We start from the raw sequence: 22,063 nt of genomic DNA, 5'->3' as shown, positions 1-22,063 counted from the left end.
TTTTATTGTATTTCCTTTGATTTGGTTAAACCCTAATTTAGAGATTGGGGGTTTTTATGTGTAGTATGTGATTGGTAGCCTCTATGTGTTGTATGATAGGAGGAGGGTTCATAGAAGAGGCTTTTGACTCAAAGCAGAGAGACCGTCTCGATTGTGTGCATACCAGGTAGGATTTCCTACTCAGTGTTAGTCCCATAATGGGATATTGGTTGATGTGTTATATTTGGTTGTTTGATATAATAATTGTATTGTGATTGTGGTTGTGATCGTTGTTGATGGTTCGCGAGGCGTGGCCTCGGCTGAGTGGGGTCACTTGCGGGAGTGGCTTCACGCCCTAGTTTCGCCTTCTGTGGAACCCGCCACAGAAGGGATGTGCACATTAATGGACAGGGTTATCGCTCACTATGTGGAGCGGGGATTTGGTGGGTACGGTGCGGTCCCCATCGGGTGGGCTGGTCCAAAGGGACAATCAAGATAGAGATGATGGGACTTGGTTGGTTGTGTGTGTGTGTGTGATTAAGTCAGTTCTGTTTATCTTATCATTGTTGTTTATATTGATTGTGTGATTAGTACTGACCCCGGTGTTGTTTTGTAAACCTGCGGTGATCCATTCGGGGATGGTGAGCAGACATTGAGCAGGTATTGAGATGAGTACTGGGATAGCTGGGATGCCACGACATGATGATAGGAGTCTTCCATTTGTAGCCTTTAGTTTATTTACATTTCATTAGAAATAAATCAGTTTGAGATCATGTATCGTACTTTTGGTTGGTTTTGAGGATTGTAACTATTCGCTAAATTATTTATAATAAACGTTGTTTCTTCATTGTTGTTTGATTATCATTGCCTCGGGTAACCGAGATGGTAATGTCTTCATACCTGAGTGGTCCTGGTAAGGCACTTGGAGTATGGGGGTGTTACACAAAGTACCTACTACCTACATAATAGAAGCATCAAATGAAGACAAAGCACAACAATTTCTGGAATTTATTGAATTTGACGAGGTTATTGTCAACGAGAGAAATACGAGTTTTTGCTTCATATTAACGAGAATTAGCAAAATAGGATCATAATTGATGAAATTAGTTAGTATTAGGGAAACGAACTGGAATTAACTTAGAGAATAATTAATTAGCTTAGGATATTGAAAAAACTTACATGAATCAGGCATGATCAGGTTGAAATATTCTTCAATTAAAGCGGAAATGGCAAGATCTTCGATAAATTAATGAGTTATTAACTGTGATCGAGAGGAAGGTGAATAAATTGGAATTTATTTTTGCGTGATTGGGAAAAAGAGAGAAGGAATCAAGGGAATAGAGAAAAGAGGGAGGAAGTGTCAGGTAAATGACGTAAAATAAGAAAGGTCATTGTAGCCTCTGATCTAAAACTAAGGGTTAATCCGGACTCTTCGATAATATTTAATCTAATGGCTCTTAATAGGTTCTCGTGGTTCTCATTATGTTGCAGGTTCTCACCGGATCCCAAATCTATATATATATATATATATATATATATATATATATATATATAGAGAGAGAGAGAGAGAGAGAGAGAGAGGGGCGGGATCTCGTGAGTTTGGTTCTTACGGTGAGTTGTGAGTTTGTGTATTCACAAATCTCAGCCATTAGATAAACAGAAATAAATGGCTGAGATTGAACCTTTAAACAAAAACAAAATCACTTGTTTATCTTCTCTCCCTCCACAAACCCAACCCTCTGTAAAAAAACCCCAAAAAAAAAATCGTGCTACGCCCCTGCACGGTAGTATGATAAGGCGGTAATTGGAACGGGTGCATCTTGACTGATCCACTCTAGGGTGTTTTACTAGAACATAGGAGTAATTCAATCTCGTAACCCATTCTTTCTTCACAAATTCAATCTCATTATTTAATTAATTTACTCTTTATATTCCTCAGATTTCTTAATTATTTAATCTGGTTACTTGATTGACTTGCTAATAGTTAGGGTTTGTTAATTTGTAATTGTTTTTATTTGAATTGGGGGAATTGATTGTAATTGATGTTTTAAGTGTTGTATTTTTTAATTAGTTCATGTTTAATTTTGTTCGTTTTGAGCATGTGTTCAGCTTGTATGTCGATTTTCGACGTGTCGCGGGCGATTATCGATTTGTGTTGGGAGAAAGAATAAAAATTAGAGGAGGATACTGATAGACAATAGTTAGTCTATCAGGAGTGTTGGTGCAAATCAAATTGATCTGGTTAATGGTTTCGGCTAATCATCGTTTTATTGCAGCTCTCGATGATATGAAGAACAACACTTATTTTTATATTCAGTTGAATCTACTAAAGTGAACTGTTGGGAATATGGTATAACTATAGGGGCGGAGATATAATTAGAGAATATTTGTTGTTGTGTCGTGGTATGAAGGCCACTGAATGAGAAACGAAATCGCCCCTACTACGGTACAAATCGATATAGGCGTCGTCCCCCATGGTCACACAACACTCCTAAAAGTTGTTTACTCAACCATTAGGAGTAGGAACTCATATGGTATGCTCAAAATTATCATAGAGAAGTAGTAGAGATATATGGAAGATGTGTGTCAAATGACTACATACTTCTCATATTTATAGTGATTAATAAGCACTATAAAGAGGCATAACCACTACCATAAACATGGAGTTAGTGGGGTTATAAACATGCATTTAGTGGAGAGAGTGTAGAGATTTTCTTACGATTTAATGTAAGACTTCTCTACAAAGCAATGTATCTAGACAACATTACTAGCCTTTTGCATTACTTCCAACATGAACAAGGTAAGTAATCTGCTACACTCGATATTATTACTCTTCCTTTTCCAATTTCTGAAATTATTTTATTTTGATTTTACTTTAATTGATTGAATTAATACATCGATTTTTAATCCCATTATTGCACTATTTTTTCCCAATCTTAATTAAAATTAATTCAGAGAAATGAAAAGAGGGTCTCCTAATGTTGATACAAAACCGTACGGTATATCCGAAAGGCAGCCGATGTCTGGGCAGGGAATACAATGACCAATTTCAAGCGGCAAATGCCGTGATGCATCCGAAAGACAAATGGATGTCCGGGCGGAATGCAACAGAACAATTACAGCGGCGGCGGCGATGCATTCGCAAAATCGGATGAGCAGTGGCAGTGGGATAGAGATGCACAGCAAGTATCCACTGCAAGTGTTAGCAGTCGACACGACGATGACTTTGTGGGATGGCTACTTTCAAACTGTCCTTTACTTCAAGAGCTCGATTTGGATTGTTGGTGGAAGTTTGGGAAATCGGTGACCATATCTTCACCATTGCTCCAGAAATTGGTGCTATCTATGAATAGAGATTACCAAAATCGAGACCCAGTGACGTTTGAATATCGATACTCCTAATTTTCGGTATTTTGAATATTACGACCTCTTAGCTGTTCACAACTTTGTTGCAAGCATGAAGGCTCCTGTTAAGGCTTCAATTGAAGTTTTTTGCAAGTTGGAGACTGTCCAGGAGTGTTTACGGGGCATGCTTAATCTTGTAAAAGCAGTGTGTAACGTTCAACATTTACATTTGTCGTCCTCAACAGTTATGTTATGTTTTACAAGTTATGTTTTTTCCTCAGTAGGTCTTGCTTAAGACGGTCTTAACTTGACCTCTCACAATCCCCCTAATCATTTTAATGTTATTTAAATTGATTGTGAGTGGTCTTAGACTTAAGACCATCTGAAACAAAAATTTGTGTTTTTTTCCTGATGTTATCTGCTTATGTAATTGTGCGTTTGATATTGTTTGCATGAAGGCGTTGGATCATGATGAATTGAAAAATCAACTGCCGATGTTTCATAATCTTAAACACCTGGTGCTAGATTATCTTTCAAACAAAAGATGGGATGATGCAGTCTTGTTTGAATTTCTTATGCATTCACCTATCTTGAAAACACTTGAATTCCCCAAGGCGAGGACTCTCATTCGCTTGTCTTTGTTATTAGCTGAGTCGTACATCTCGTTTATCATATTTGTCATCTATTATATATTTTTGCAGGGAATCGACCAGAATAACAGCACAATAACACGTAGTAAAAAAATCATAGTAAAAACAATCAAAGTGACACCGGAATAACATCACAATAACAGCAGAATAGCAGTAGAATAACAGCACAATAACACAACAGCACAATAACACGTGGTAAAAAAAGAAAAAAAGATCAATGTCGTAAAAAAATCAAAGTGGCACCGGAATAACATCACAATAACACCAGAATAACAGCACAACAACATGCGGTAAAAAAAAAGAGTAAAAAAATCAAATTAATAAAAAAAATCAAAGTGACACCGGAATAAGATCACAATAACAGCAGAATAACAGTAGAATAACAGCACAATAACACGGGGTAAAAAAAAAGAAAAAAAATCAAAGTTACAGTAGAATAACATCACAATAACAACGGAATAACAATAACGGCACAACAAAATCAAAGTCGTAAAAAAAATCAAAGTGGCACCAAAATAACATCACAATAACACCAGAATAACAGCACAATAACATGCGGTAAAAATAAGAGTAAAAAAATCAAAGTAGTAAAAAAAATCAAAGTAATAAAAAAATCAAAGTAGTAAAAAAATCAAAGTGACACCGGAATAACATCACAATAACAGCAGAATAATAGTAGAATAACAGCATAATAACACGTGGTAAAAGAAAAAGAAAAAGAAAATCAAAGTTGTAAAAAAAAATCAAAGTGACAGCAGAATAACATCACAATAACAGCGGAATAACAATAACAGCACAAATAACATGTGGTAAAAAAAAAGAGAGAAAAAAAAAAATCAAAGTCGTAAAAAAAAGCAAAGTAAAAAAAAAAGCATAATAACACGAGGTAAAAAAAATAAGAGTACAAAAAATTTCAAGTAAAAAAAATCCGGTACAAAAAGGAAAAGAAAAAAAGGTAACATAATGAGAAAATTAAAGAAAAACATAAGAGAAAAAAAAATCAAAGTGGTAAAAAAAAACACAATAACAGCATAATAACACGAGGTAAAAAAAAAAGAGAGAAAAAAAATTAAAGTAAAAAAAAAAGTAACATTAGAAAAAAGAGAAAATAAGTAAATATGACAGTGGTTTTATATGATATGTAAGATTAGATCTTAACCATTCATCACTAATATAATCTAGTGATTGAGATTTCAAAGCGCAAACTCACAACTCACCATAAGAAACCAAACTCACAAGATCCTATCTCTCTCTCTCTCTCTCTCTCTCTCTCTCTCTCTCTCTCTCTCTCTCTCTATATATATATATATATATATATATATATATATATATATATATATATATATATATATATATATATATATATATATATATATATATATATATATATATATAGAATCGAGATCCCGTGCGAACTAAATTACGGTGCGAACCGTATTTAACTACCTTCTCAAATTTAGATTAAACAAATGAAAAGCTCCTATTAAATGACTTCCTGCGTTCCATATTTCTCCCCCCACACACACTAACCCCCAAAACTCACTCCTTTTATTCTTATTCAACAAACTACCACCACCATATCATCACCGGAGCTCCGTCATGAACCTCGCCGGCATACCACCATTGCTCCTCCATCAGATCTCGTTTATCGACGACGCTTCTTTCCAACCAATCTTTGTCCGTCCCTCTTTCCCCCAGATTTAATCACCACCGCTTGTTTTCGCTCGTCGCCGGCGACAATAACGTCGACTAAGACCAGTTTATGATAACTTCTTTCCGATAAATGAAGACTATTTTCATAAAATTGAGTAATGGTGGTTTGCCGGCGAGATCTGACTAAGCCAACTTGACATATCACCTTTTCACATTCTAACTAACTAAGCCAACTTATGCAGTCCAAATAAAACATATCACCGAATCATTGAAATGGCGCATATGACGATTACATTTGTTTCTGGTTTGCAGGTAATTTGTGAGGATAACTGAGAATCCATGGGTCGGAAATTGTCGAGGATTCCGAATTCAATCGAAATATGGTGAATATTCGACCAGATCTGGTCTCCTTGTCTTTTTTCGACAAGATCTGGTCTCCTTGTCTTTCAATTATTGTGGCGTTGTGGTGATAATAGAGTGGTGAGTGGAGGTTGGTCGTGGTGGTGGTCTGATGAAAAAATTGGCTTAGAGGAGAGACTACGGGAGTGGGAAGTGCATTGCCGTTCTCTGGAAACTCAGCATGGGAAATGATAGAAACAAAGTTGAATGCTGAAATTGAACAGCTGAAGGAAGATATTGCTGATAAGACAGCTAGGTTTGAAAGTTTTGAAAGTGATTTTGTTGCGTACAAGCTAAAATATGCAAGCTTGGTTACTGAGAAAGAAGAAGTTGAGTACAGAGTAAGGGAAAAAGAAGATCAAATTATCCAAATGCAACACACGATTGCTGAAAATGAGGTGTTCAGAAAAAAAAAAAAAGCAGAAGTGAGTATGGGGGTGGTGGTGTTGCATGGTGGTGGGAAGTAGTGTTTGAGGTGGATACACGTATGAATACTACTAGATACACGTATGAATACTATTAGATACATGTGTATCCGGTAATATAACAATGTGTATCCGGAAGTAATACGATGTGTATCCGAAAGTATGAACTTGTGTATCCAGAAGTATTATAACGTGTATCTGTCTTTAATGTCATGTGTATCCGCAAAAAATATAAAATGTATCCGCAAAAAATATAAAACGTATCCGATAGTTAGTGTTAAAACTTGTAACAATTTCCACAAAGTGTATCCGCTAATAATATAAAATGTATCCGTAAATAGTATAAAATGTATCTCGGAGTTAGTCTTAAAACTACTAAAAAAATTAGTGTTAAAAAGTGTAAAAGTGCATCTAGAATTTTAATGTGAAAAAAGTGTATCTACATATGTTATAAAATGTATCTACATAAGAGGTGTATTTGTTAAAAAAAAAAATAAAAAAAATAAAAAAAAAAAAATAAAAAAACTGGGTTGAAGCTAGTTCGTACGGTTCGCACCGTAACTCAGTTCGTACCTGAACCCGCCCCTATATATATATATATATATATATATATATATATATATATATATATAGGAATGGGATCATGTGAGGATACACTATCTTTTTGAGGATTGAGGATTTCGTTACAATATCACAGGTTGTTCAATACAATATCACAGGTTATTCGATAAAATATCACACACAAAAAAAACACCTGTGCAAAAAAAACAATTTATAATTTTTTTTTTCAAAAAAAAAAAATTTTTTTTGGCAAAGGTCAAATTTTTCGTGATATTGTATTGAAGAACATGTGATATTGTATTCACTAATCCTCAATCCTCAAATATTTAGGAGTTCTCACCGGATCCCGACTCTATATATATATATATATATATATATATATATATAGAGAGAGAGAGAGAGAGAGAGAGAGAAGGGTTCTCATAAGTCTCTTACATCTTATGAGGCCCTAAGTCCTTATAAGGGCTCTTGGATGAAGGAAATGGAGGGATGAGATTGCATCTCAATGGATGGCCATAAATCTCCCTCCCTAATCTCCCTCCCTAATTTTGTACAACTTCTTCTAATCCTGTATAACTCCTTCAGCATTCTAATCTCCCTTCTCACTTCCTCATAATTCACCCTCTCACTTCTCTCTCATTCACTCATTCTCTCTCATTTTCCTCTCATTCTCACAAAAAAAAAACCAAATCAACAAAAAAAATACCCAAAAAATACCCACCAAAAAAAACCTATTCTCTCTTCCACACCTCCGGATGACCACCACCCAACCCCCACCACATCGTCCCAACCCGAGCACCAAATCCGGCCACCACCTTCCTTCATCTCCTCTTTATCACCCACCACAACAACCTCACGACCACACCACCATTCTCTCCTTCTCTCCTTCTACCACCCTCCACCAACCGCTCCTGCCTGACGTGTCACCACCCACAACCACCCTCCTCTCCACCACCGCCCTCCTTGTCTCAGATCTACCCAGAAACCCCCGGCCTGCAACCTCCACTCCTCACGCCGACGGCCTCAGAACTCCCTCCACCGGACCCACAACCTCACCTCTGCCTTTCTCCCTCCCTGCTGCCGCCTCACCCACGCCTTTCTCCCTCCCTCTGCCGCCTGCCACGCACGCAATCCCTCCCTCTTCCTTTCTCCTTTTTTTTTCAGTCCATGTGGTGGTTTTGGTTTTTCGATTTAGTTTTTATTTTTTTTTTGTTTTTATTTTTTTTTTGTTTTTATTGTCACTGGTCTCGTTTTTGTATGGGTTTTGTTTTATTTTTATTGTCCATTTTTTTAATTTTTTAGATTTACTTTGGTTTATTTTTGATTTTTTTGTATGGCTTTTTGTTTTTTGTATGGGTTTCTGATTTGTTGTGTTGTTCTTTTGTTTTCATTTGTTTTTTTGCCTTTATTTTTTTTTTTTTCAGATTTTGTATATATTATTTTTGGTTTTGTTTTTTTTGTTTTTTTTGTTTTTTTTTGTTTTTTTTTGTTTTTTAGTTAAGGGTTGTTTTTTATTTTGGTTTATTTTTGACTTGTTTTTGTTTCTGTTTTTTTATAAAAGTTCACTATTTACGACTAAAGTTATACCCTTAAAATATTAAAGTTATACTATTTACGACTAAAGTTATACACTTTTTACAGTAAAGTTATACTATTTACGACTAAAGTTATACACTTTTTACATTAAAGTTACACTATTAACATCTAAAGTTATACATTGTATAAATTGAAGTTATACAACCATTCAAGTTTGTTTTGTTGGTTTTTTTTTGGTTTGGTTTTGGTTTTTTTTTTTGTTATTTGATTTTTTTTTGTTATTTGATTTTTTTTTACTTATTGGTTAATTTTTTATTATTGTTATTGAAGTTTTTTATTGTACTTTTTTTACTTATTGGTTTTTTTAATATCATCTTCTTATGTGTTGTTTCAAATCTGAATTTATAGTTCTAAAGTTATACAATTTTGAACTAAAGTTAACAAATTTGGACTAAAGTTATTCAAAAAAGACTGAAGTTATACTCTTATGGAATAAAGTTATACAATTTTGGACTAAAATTACACAAATTTGGACTGAAGTTATACAAATAAGGATTAAAGTTATACAAATAAGGACTAAAGTTATACAATTTTGGACTAAAGTTACACAAATTTGGACTACAATTATACAAAAAATGACTGAAGTTATACTCTTATGGAATAAAGTTATACAATTTTGGACTAAAATTACACAAATTTGGACTAAAGTTATACAAAAAATGACTGAAGTTATACAAATAAGGATTAAAGTTATACAAACAAGAACTAAAGTTGTACAAAAACTGACTAAAGTTATACAAATATGGACTAAAGTTATACAAATAAGGACTAAAGTTATACAAATAAGGACTAAAGTTATAAAAAAACTGACTAAAGTTATACAAATAAGGACTAAAATTATACAAAAATTGACTAAAGTTATACAAAAATGGGCTAAAGTTATACAAAAATTGACTAAAGTTATACAAATATGGACTAAAGTTATACAAAAATTACACACATTCCTGCTGGAGTTATACATTCATTGAGTAGAAGTTACTCATATCGTTACTAGAGTTATACATTTACTGAGTATAAGTTATACATTTACTGAGTGGAGTTATACGTTTAGTGATCGGAGCCATTTGGTGTTCACAATTAAGCATATGTGGTCGTTGGTCAATGGTCGATACAAAACACAATTTATACTTCACAAACAACTCTACAATTAGTAAAGAGGCAAGTAAAGGTCGGATCCCAAGGGACGGGTATTGAAATGAAGATTCTATTGTAACTAGTGGTGTCTAGGGGTGTCACAAATTGGGTTGATGTAGAAGGTTACTAAACTAAGATAGCAATGAAAATAAACTAACAAGATAAATAAAATAAGGGTGTAAACAATTGATTAAAAGCACTAGGGTGTCATGGGTTCATAGGGGAATCATGGGATATGATCATACAAACATGTTCTCAAATTATAAGCAAGCAATTATTGTTGTGATGGATTGAGTTGGGTTATATCTTACAATCCTAGGAAAGTTTGGGTCCCGGAGCCGAATCTCTTGGATTGTACAACACCTACAAGTCGACTTAATCTTCCCTACTTAACACATGCATGGTCTAACAAGACTCGAGTTGGGTTATGTCTTACAAGTCAAGTTGAAAGGATAGAAGATGATAGTAAATGCAAGGATTCATAGGCTTAGCATTTCATCAAATATAACATGTGCATGTATTAAGATCAAAACAAGCAAGCAAATAAGATATGAAAGCATATTAATTTAAGCATGAATCATTCCCCATGTTGGTTTCCCCTAATCACCCATTAAACCCTAGCTAAGAGACTACTCACTCATTATCATATTGATCATGCTAGAAAGGTTGTCAATCATACTAACATAATGAAACATGATGAATAAATGAAAGTAATTAGCAATAATTAAAAAGGGATTAAGAGATTATACCTACTAATGATTCCAATAATAAAGCAAGAATAATAGAAGTACTTGAATCATAGATTGAGAGGTTGTCAATCTCCCAATAATAACCCAAATAATCTTCAATTACCCAAAATAAAGTAGGAACAAGAGAGAGATTAAAGAACTAAAACTTGGATTAAAACTTGATTAATATTTGATTACAATATTGAAGAGAGATTTGATTGATATTAACTACACTAATTATTGATAAGAAGAACATGCTCCTCTAATTAGACTAATGGGGTATTTATAGTGAAAATTAGGGAGGATGCATTAGGGTTAACTAAGGGCTAAACTAGTAATTACACTTTTTAAGTTGAGCAAGGAGCCTCCGGGATTATCCGAGAGAAGGGCTTCTCTTATCGATGCTTGAGGAATGGAAACGTGCTGTGCTGCGATCCGTGCGGATGGGAGTCGGGACGGCCGGATCTGGGCTGAGGAATCCGAGCGGATTCTTGGGAAAGACGCTCGGACTGGCGACGGGGAATCCGAGCGGATTCCTTTGCGGGACGCTCGGATTGGCGAGGACGGACGGATTCTCTACAATCCGTTCGGATTGTAGTTCAGCAACTTTCCTTCTTCTTTTTCTTCCCTTTTCTTCATGAATTCCTTGGGGATTTCCTTGGGGACTCAAGGATCCTTTTCTCAACAATGCTCTTCTACTATGCTATGTACAAAGGCCTTCTAGTCTTGTCTCTCCTTGATACTTGGTCATTGAATATGATTAATTTAGGCTTGTTTTGCCATGAAAATGCAAGATTCTTACTCCTTTCCTACCAAGGGATCAAAATCTCAAAGAATATGCAAAACAAAGAACTAAAGATAAGAAATGACCCAAATAGGCACTAAAAAGCATAGAAACAATGGTAATTCGGGGGCTAAATATGCGCCAATTATGGTCACATCAAATATCCCCAAACCGAACCTTTGCTCGTCCCGAGTAAAGAGGTGACAAAGACTAGGACCAATACTAACCTAACCTAATAATAATAGCCGATATGAGACAATTAGCGGGTCTCACTCCGCCCCTTCAACTCACAACAAGACAACCATGAGGTAGGATGCCTTCTTGCAAGGCAAGGTGGGTCTTGCCAAAATGGCGACACATCCAAACTTTAAAGCACACAAAAACACATAATGGATGCATCTACAAAAAGAATAGCCACTTTCCTCATCTAAGTGGCGGAAATTATCTACAAGGGAAGCAATTCAAGGGTACACAATCCTTCATAGATGCAATTTGTTCAAACTACTAAGCCTAGAAGGATACCAATAAATCACCTCCAAAATGTGTCAAGCTAGGGTACCTTTGTCCTCAATCGTTAAATGCTTTTGTCAAGAGTAGACTCCCTATGGTGTTAGAAACACTGGAGGATCGCGGAATTCCCCCTCTTGCCTAGACAAGAAGAAGGGTCGTCCCCTCTCTACCATGCACAAAAATGGATACGATTGATAAAGGGATCGATAGATATTTGAGTTTCATTTTGGGAGTTTGCTTTCATTTTTGTTTTCCCCCCAAATTTCTTTGGCATTTGACATTTGAGAACACTTTCTTGCCATTTCTTTTTGATTTTTGGCATTTCAATACTTGACAACTTTTTGCATTTCTTTTTGAACATTTTCAAAGTCACCCCAATTAGTAACGAGGGTGCCTTGTATTTGAAGTTTTAGGAGTTCTATTTTTTTTGCTCCTCTTTTCATTTGATGCATTTTTGCAAACTTTCTTTCACTTTTCATTTCATTGAACTCAAATTGATTTCTTTTTGTTTTGTGCCCATTCCCTTTGATGACAAAAATGTATGGTAGAACATGGATGAATGATGGAAGTATGCATGGTTTCAAGGGTCACCTTGGAATAAACGGTAGCCAAGGAGTTATCACACCACAAGGTACTCTTGACTAGGCCTTAATCCATGGGTCAAAGGATACTAGCATGACACATCCTAGGGTGTTTTACAAGTATTCTAACAAGCAAAGTCTTAAGAATAAAAAGCATCTACTAGGGCCTATATACACTTGTCAAGCTTCCCAAATAGACGGTTTCGCAAAATTTTTCTAACATGCAACTACATGCCATGATGCAACTAGCATATAAACATCCTAATGCAAATGATTCTACCAACTAATATGACATATAAACTAAATGCAATCCTAAGTTCACATTGTTTTTACCGCATCAATCAAAATAAAGCCACATAGTCATTAACATAAAGAGGAAAAAGGAGATTGGAAAGATCATACCATGCGGTCTTCAATATCCTCATGTCTCGGATGTGGCGTAGTCAATCAAAGTGAACAAGGATAAACAAACACAATATATACAAGACAATAAATACAAAGGAAATGAACTTGTTTTTGGTTTTTCAATTTTTCAAATTTTTATGATTTTTGAAATTTTTCAATTTTTATGGTTTTTGAATAAAAGTTAAGTGTTATAATTCCCATCCCCACACTAATATGGGCATTGTCCTCAATGGCCAAAATGATGGAAATTATGCAAGAATGATGCATGATTTCTATACTAAATGCAATTCTACACTAAGCTATACTACATGATGCATGGTTTTTGTTATGACGGAGAGGATAATTTAGATTACCTCCCGTTGCGTATGCATTAACTTCCCCAAACCAAGTAAGACACTATTGCTAATGTCAAAGCATGGGGGAGTTCATGCACATGCTATGCTATGCATGAAACTAGATTGTCATTTTGGATTTTACAAAAGTGGGAACAATAAAGAACACCTGAAAGGAACCGAGGTGTGAGTCCTTTGATGTTGCTAGGACCAAACCAACAATGATCAAAATGAAATAAAATACAAAGAGATATAGACAAACCGTGGGAGAGTAGGAATCTCCAAGGCTAGTCTTCCATCATGCTACTATCACCATCACTTCCCTCATGAGAAGTGGTCACATTGCCACTTTCCTTGGCACTTTCTTCTTTGCTTTCCTCATCATCATCTTCCTCATCATTATCTTCACCATCTTCTTCTTCATCTCCACTTGCTTCTTCCTCAATATTATCATCAATCTCTTTATCATTTCCAACAACCTCATTGTCTTCCACCACTTCCCTAGATGCACCCGGAAATAAGGCTTCTCTATCCGCCCAACTAGGCAAAGGACAAGATGGATCAAGGAGTCCTTGCCTAGCTAGATGTAGGAGGGGAGGATATTGAGCCAAATATGCATTCTTCCGATCTTCATAAGCTTGCTTGTGCATGGCTTGCATAAGAAGAGTTACATATTCTTTCCCAATTTCAACTCCTTGCGGTTTGAACTCTTCATAATCATAGGGGTAAGGTGGTATAACAATGGAAGAGGAGGGAGTTTCATGATCACCCTTTTGTTGTTGAATGATGTACTCGGCTTCCTTGGATAGGGGGAGTAAATAGTTGGTCCGGTGGACACTAAGACGGCAAATCTTTGCGGGTAAAGTGAATGATCGAGCCTCACTTGTAAGCCACCCATACTTGGTATCAAGGGAATTGTGAGCAACCCACTTAAACTTGTTAATCAAGGTGGACATATCAATAAGATGGCCACCATCCTTAGCCTTGTACTTGCTATCCTTATTGAAATTAGGATCAAAGTGCTTGGCTAGGACCGTGACAAGGCCGCCATTAACAATTACGGTTTGACCCTTCTTCCCACTATCTACATGGAGCCATCTATCAACCAATAGCCTCAAAGAATTGTAAGGCTTGGTGTGAATTCTTCCAATATTCAAAGTTGATTCAAGGAGAATAAAATCGAGTCCCGTGAAATGATTGATGTCTTTCCTAGCAATTATGGTATTTCCCACAACTTTGTGCCATATTCTTATGCCCGGATGATGGACCAAAAGAGCACGACAAGCTTTAAAATCTTCAAATTTCTTCCCGGAGATTGCCTCCCAAAGAGGCTCGGGATCATACTTCCCATATTGCTTATAAAATTTATGTTCATCGCTAAGACCCAAAATTTCACCCAATTCCGGAAAGGTAATGCGTCTACTAGTGTTAGCTAGACGAAACTCAATATTTTCCCTATTCTCAACTTTTGTCACTTTTAAAGAACTTAAGAATTCCAAGACAAGGGAGGGGTATGTTACTTCCTTCATTTCAAACAATTTCTTTAAACCCATGGCATTGAAAAAGACTCTTGTTTGTTCAAGAACACCCAACTTCTCTAAAGCATCTTGGCATATGAATTTGGTGGATTGAATTTGTTTCATAGCAAACTTGACAAATGTATTTCTATGGGAATCGGAAATGAATGTTACCTCTGGATAATGCAAGAGTTGATTAATTACCGGAGTAGAGGGTGATGCTTCCATAGGAATTTGTTGAGGTTGTTGCACTTCCAAGCTTGGTGTTGATACCACCATTGCCAAGGCTTTCTTCATTTGTAGAGCTTTTTGCCTTTGAGAGAGAGTTGTAGCCTTTGGTGCCTTTGTTGCCTTTGCTTTTGCTTTTGTTGCTCCCTTTGTTCTTGCCATTTGATGAGCTAACCAAGAAAAAGATCAAAAATCTTCAATTTGTAGAATGCCCAAATCGATTTTGAAGGTGAAAGGCTTTGCCTTTATGAGAACAAAAATCGACTCAAAGGTGAAGATTTTGTGCTTGGTTTTGATTGTTAATGAAGATGGAGTGATTGATTTGTTATTTGAAAGATGGTTTGATTTGATTTTGGTGAGTTTTGTTGAGGGTTTTTGTTTTTGAGATGGAGAAGATGAGGGTTTTGATGTTATGGGTAGTGTTTATGAATGAATGAATGAATGAATGAAGGTGGGGTGGGTATTTAAAGAACTCGACAATTTTAGGACGCAGGGGCAATCCGTGCGGATTAGGCGCAATCCGCTCGGATTCTTCAGCTTCAAATTTTCAAAAATCCCGCCTAAAGACGGGCGGATTAAGGGAATCCGCTCGGATTCTTCAGAGATGAGACGGGCGGATTTTGCTTAGGACGGACGGATTCTTGTCCGAGATTTTTCTTTGTTTTTCTTCACCGCAAGACGGGCGGATTGTTCAAAAGACGGACGGATTACGTGAGACGGGCGTCTTTCCGAATCCGCTCGGATTCTTCAACATCAAGAATTTGCGTTTCAGCTCAGCCCAAGACGGGCGTCTTCTCAGCAGGACGCTCGGATCCTCTGCAGACGGGCGGATTCTCAGGAATCCGCTCGGATTGGTCCTTGTGTACACGGATTCAGTTGCATCCGTGCACAAACGCATTCCCTTATCATTCTTTCTTTCTTTCTTTCAAATCTTGTGTTCTTCATTGTGGGGGCACTACTAAGGCATGAATAGCCTAGGCAATTGCCATCCCCACACTAAGGTAAAGCACTACACATCAATTAAAATCATTAGTCCCTCCCTCACTTCTCTCTTACATGACAATTATTTTGATCAAAGTAAAAATAAATCCAAAAATGACAAAAAATGCAATACAAAAATTGAAATGTAAGTTAGGGAGTTAGAAATATTTACAAGTGGTGATTTAGGGAGGACTCCACCAAACTCTCATTCTTGATGAGATGTCAAGGAGGCATGTTCAAGGTGTTGTTGATGTTGCTCAACACCTTGAAGAAGTAATCAAAAGCTTGTTCATTGTTATGGTAGAGGTCCTCAATAGACCGTGGCCCTTGTTGTTGATCATGATCGATGGCATGCCCAATGTAGGGATTAAAGATCCCTTCAAATTCGTCGTCCCAAAGACCACAAACTTCATTGAGTTGATCATTGAAAATCTCTTGCTTGGATGGAGACAACTCTCCCAATTTCTTCTCTTGGCCAATGAGGCCATCATCTTCTTCCTTGGTTGATTTTGATGAGCTTTGCAAGCTCTCCTTGTCACAATTCACTTGCTCTTTGAATGGAGCATCTTCAACTTTCTTCCTCCATTGGAGTTCCGATTTCTTCTTCTCATCTTTCCTATATAATGATCAATCATGAAACATGGCTCATGCAAACGAGGAGCTCTCATGGTCTTGTCAAGATTAAAAGTTATGCTTTCATCTCCCACTTCTAGAGTGAGCTCTCCATGTTTCACATCAATCACCGCACCCGCGGTGTGTAGGAAAGGTCTTCCTAAGATGATTGGAATGTTGGAATCTTCCTCCATATCAACTATGACAAAGTCCACCGGGATGAAAAACTTCCCAATTCGCACGGGGACATCTTCCCATATCCCTAGCGGTGTCTTCGTCGATCTATCGGCCATTTGAAGAGTGATATTGGTACATTTAAGCTCTCCCATTCCCAACCTTTTACTTACCGAGTACGGCATGACACTGACACTCACACTAGCCCCTAGATCACATAAGGCTTTGTTGATCGTTGTGTCGCCAATGGTACACGGTATTGAGAAGCTTCCCGGATCCTTTAGTTTTGGAGGTGAACTCCCTTGAAGTATTGCACTACTCACCTTGGTGAAGGCGATAGTCTCAAGTTTCCGGATTGACTTCTTCTTTGTGAGGATATCTTTCATGTACTTTGCATAGGCCGGAACGTGATTGATTAATTCCGTGAAAGGAATTGAGACTTCTAAGTTCTTCACAATTTCCATGAAATTTCCAAGTTGATCATCAAATTTAGGCTTGGCTTGACGACTTGGAAAAGGAAGTCTAATCACAATGGGCTCCTTTTCTTTGGCTTTGTCTTCATTTTTCTTTGAGCTTTCTTCTTTTGATGATTCCCCTTCTTTGGGACCTTGCACCACAACTTCATTCTCACTAGCTCTCACAACTTCATCCTCAACTTGCTCCTTCGGTGCTTCATATCTTGTACCACTTCTCAAGTGAATGGCACTAACCGTTTCATGTCTAGGGGGGTTGCTTTGAGGTGGTAATTGCCCCTTTTGTCTTTGTGAGCTAGAAGATGCTAGTTGAGTTAATTGTGTTTCCAACATCTTGGTGTGAGCTAGAATGTTGTTGATGGTGGTGTCTTTTGCTTGGCTATCTTTTTGCATTTGGGTGAAAAATTCTTGTTGATTCTTTTGCATTTGGAGGACCGCTTTTTGGACATCAAAACTTTGGTCATTGTGGTGATTGTATGGGTTTTGATTTTGGTAACCTTGGTTTTGATTGAAAAAGGGTCTTTGATTTTGATTTCTCATGGGTGGTGGAGTGTATGTTGTTTGAGGGTTTTGAACATTTTGGCTTTTGTATGAGAGATTTGGATGGAACTTGGTGTTTTCATTGTAAAAATTTGAATAAGGGGTACCACTTTTGTAAGCTTGGAAAGCATTGACTTGCTCGGTTGTTCCCCTACATTCGCTTGAGTCATGACCCAAGGTTCCACAATTCTCACATATCCCGCTTGGGATTGATGAGGATGCCGTCATGGCATTAACATGATGCTTTGATGGTTTTGAGTTTTCCTCAAGTCTAGCCATAGCTTGTTCAAACTTCAAGTTGATTGTGTCAATGTGAGCACTAAGTTGAGCACCCAATTGAGTAACGGTGTCTACTTCATACTTTCCTCCTCTAGTAGCCTTGCGAGGCCTACTATATTGCGAATTATGGACCGCTATTTCCTCAATCTTGTTCCATGTTTGATTGTCATCAACTTCGGTGAACATTCCATTTGATCCCATATTGAGAATGTTCCTTGAATCTTCATATAAACCATTCCAAAATTGTTGCACTAAAAACCATTCGCTAAGTCCATGGTGAGGACATGAGCGACAAATACCTTTGAACCGCTCCCAAGCTTCATACAAAGATTCTTCATCCCTTTGCTTAAAACCCGTAATTTGAGCTCTTAGCATATTAGTCTTTTCCGGTGGGTAGAAATTTTTGTAGAAAGCTAGAGCTAGCTTCTTCCAAGAATCTATTCCAAGGGTGGCCTTATCAAGGCCCTTCAACCATTGCTTTGCGGTGCCGATTAACGAAAAAGGAAATAAGACCCATCTTATTTGGTCTTGAGTCACGCCCGTTTGAGAGATAGCTTCACAATAATCGCAAAATGTTTCCATATGAGAATGAGGGTCCTCACTAGGCATTCCCCCGAATTGGCTCCTCTCAACTAGTTGGATGAAGGCGGACTTGGCAATAAAGTTTCTGGTAAGATGTTGTGGGGTAGGAGTACCATTTGGTAAATCCTCCTCGGTGGGTATAGAGTGTGACGAGAATTTAGGCATTGTAGGTGGATTTTGTGTGGTATTGTTTAATGGGTTTTCTTCTCCTTCTATTGCGAAAGGATTGACAAACTCACTAGTGGGTTGAACAACTTCACCAACACCTCCCAAATTCCTCCTAACAAGTCTCCTATTATTCGTCAAGGTTCTTTCGATTTCACGGTCAAAAGGTAACAAATCTCTTTGTAACCTTCTAGACATGCAAAATATCAAACAACTAGAAAACAATTAGAACAAACCTTGAGGAGTTTTACTTCCCAAGGTGAAAAAGACACAACTAAAAACAATAAAAGAAATCTTAAATCAATTAAACACCGTCCCCAAAGAAACGCGCCATTTTTGGTCGGAGCCATTTGGTGTTCACAATTAAGCATATGTGGTCGTTGGTCAATGGTCGATACAAAACACAATTTATACTTCACAAACAACTCTACAATTAGTAAAGAGGCAAGTAAAGGTCGGATCCCAAGGGACGGGTATTGAAATGAAGATTCTATTGTAACTAGTGGTGTCTAGGGGTGTCACAAATTGGGTTGATGTAGAAGGTTACTAAACTAAGATAGCAATGAAAATAAACTAACAAGATAAATAAAATAAGGGTGTAAACAATTGATTAAAAGCACTAGGGTGTCATGGGTTCATAGGGGAATCATGGGATATGATCATACAAACATGTTCTCAAATTATAAGCAAGCAATTATTGTTGTGATGGATTGAGTTGGGTTATATCTTACAATCCTAGGAAAGTTTGGGTCCCGGAGCCGAATCTCTTGGATTGTACAACACCTACAAGTCGACTTAATCTTCCCTACTTAACACATGCATGGTCTAACAAGACTCGAGTTGGGTTATGTCTTACAAGTCAAGTTGAAAGGATAGAAGATGATAGTAAATGCAAGGATTCATAGGCTTAGCATTTCATCAAATATAACATGTGCATGTATTAAGATCAAAACAAGCAAGCAAATAAGATATGAAAGCATATTAATTTAAGCATGAATCATTCCCCATGTTGGTTTCCCTAATCACCCATTAAACCCTAGCTAAGAGACTACTCACTCATTATCATATTGATCATGCTAGAAAGGTTGTCAATCATACTAACATAATGAAACATGATGAATAAATGAAAGTAATTAGCAATAATTAAAAAGGGATTAAGAGATTATACCTACTAATGATTCCAATAATAAAGCAAGAATAATAGAAGTACTTGAATCCTAGATTGAGAGGTTGTCAATCTCCCAATAATAACCCAAATAATCTTCAATTACCCAAAATAAAGTAGGAACAAGAGAGAGATTAAAGAACTAAAACTTGGATTAAAACTTGATTAATATTTGATTACAATATTGAAGAGAGATTTGATTGATATTAACTACACTAATTATTGATAAGAAGAACATGCTCCTCTAATTAGACTAATGGGGTATTTATAGTGAAAATTAGGGAGGATGCATTAGGGTTAACTAAGGGCTAAACTAGTAATTACACTTTTTAAGTTGAGCAAGGAGCCTCCGGGATTATCCGAGAGAAGGGCTTCTCTTATCGATGCTTGAGGAATGGAAACGTCTTTGTCTTGCGCGCGATCCGTGCGGATGGGAGTCGGGACGGCCGGATCTGGGCTGAGGAATCCGAGCGGATTCTTGGGAAAGACGCTCGGACTGGCGACAGGGAATCCGAGCGGATTCCTTTGCGGGACGCTCGGATTGGCGAGGACGGACGGATTCTCTACAATCCGTTCGGATTGTAGTTCAGCAACTTTCCTTCTTCTTTTTCTTCCCTTTTCTTCATGAATTCCTTGGGGATTTCCTTGGGGACTCAAGGATCCTTTTCTCAACAATGCTCTTCTACTATGCTATGTACAAAGGCCTTCTAGTCTTGTCTCTCCTTGATGCTTGGTCATTGAATATGATCAATTTAGCCTTGTTTTGCCATGAAAATGCAAGATTCTTACTCCTTTCCTACCAAGGGATCAAAATCTCAAAGAATATGCAAAACAAAGAACTAAAGATAAGAAATGACCCAAATAGGCACTAAAAAGCATAGAAACAATGATAATTCGGGGGCTAAATATGCGCCAATTATGGTCACATCATTTAGTCTATATTTTTATACCTTTAGTCCATTTTTGTATAACTTTAGTCCATTTTTGTATAACTTTAGTCCATTTTTGTATAACTTTAGTCCACCAAACTACCACCACAAAACGAGATAATAAAGTTATTTTTTCAAAAGATTAAAATTAACTTATTATATGAGATTTATTTTACCCAAAATCTTAAGAAAAAAAATGTTAAAAAAAGCAAGAATTGAGAAATAGATAAAAAGACAAGAATAAACAAAATAAAAGACAACAAAAATAACAAATGAAAAAAACACAACAAAAATAACGAATGAAAAAAACAACTCAAAACATAAAAAATAACATCAAAACGAAAAAAAAAAACAAAAAACGCTACGGCGGCGGTGGGGTTGGCGGCGACGGTGGTTGTGAGACGGTGGGTCGTAGCGGTGGGTCGTGTCGGGTGGGGTGGTGGTGTAGAGGAAGAGAACTTTTTTATTTGTTTGGATTTTTGATTTTTTGGGTTTTTGAATTTTTTGGGTGTTTTGGGTTTTTTTTTATTTATTTGGATTTTTGGGTTTTTTATTTATTTGGATTTTTGGGTTTTTTTATTTATTTGGGTTTTTTTTTTGAGAATTTGAGAGAAGAGAGAAATGAAATGTGTACGATGAGAGAGAAATGGATGAGTGGAAAACAAATATATAGTAAATTAGTGATTAATTAGAGTGGATTAGTGAAGGAGGAGAGAGATGGCGAGATTAGCTATTAAACACACTTTTTTGGGGTTGATCTTGGCCATCCATTTTCACCATCCAATGGCCCTTAATAGAACTTATGGACTCAATACATATACATGGCCTTAGTTAATCTCTCTCTCTCTCTCTCTCTCTCTCTCTCTCTCTCTCTCTCTCTCTCTCTCTCTCTATATATATATATATATATATATATATATATATATATAATCCTCAATTCTACCCCTGATGGTAGTATGATCACCTGAGTCTGAGGATTATGAACCAACCAAGAAGGGTTAGCTAGCACTCTGTCCAGTTTAGACCAGATTCTGGCATTAACTTCTCGTTTATTAGTCCATGTGTGCTCACACCCAAAGTTGTGCAAATCAACCAACTGACAGTCCAACAAACATTGATTGAAAGCCAAAATTTCAGCAAGAGAAGGTGGATTTGGTCCAATTCGTTCCTCTATATCTCTTACAATATTGAAATCACCAAAAATAACCCAGCTGGTAACAGTATTTCTTAAGAGCCTAAGCTCATTCCATAGCCCTTCCCTAACTCCAGCATCATTACTTCCATATATCAAAGTGATATGAACTGTCTAATTTGAGATATGATGAACGTATTTGGA

General features: G+C 36.8%; 1 non-coding gene across 1 annotated transcript; it reads left to right on the top strand.

Annotated features, from left to right (window-relative positions):
- Nucleotides 1-18,154: 18,154 nt before the first annotated feature.
- On the top strand, nucleotides 18,155-18,261 carry LOC141625940 (small nucleolar RNA R71). The gene has a single exon (XR_012535681.1). It is a non-coding gene; the product is annotated as a small nucleolar RNA R71 (small nucleolar RNA).
- Nucleotides 18,262-22,063: the final 3,802 nt, after the last annotated feature.

This window comes from Silene latifolia, chromosome X (assembly GCF_048544455.1).
Source record: "Silene latifolia isolate original U9 population chromosome X, ASM4854445v1, whole genome shotgun sequence".
Taxonomy (NCBI): domain Eukaryota; kingdom Viridiplantae; phylum Streptophyta; class Magnoliopsida; order Caryophyllales; family Caryophyllaceae; genus Silene; species Silene latifolia.
The sequence above is the reverse complement of the archived record's forward strand: the minus strand, read 5'-3'. Positions and strand labels throughout refer to the sequence as shown.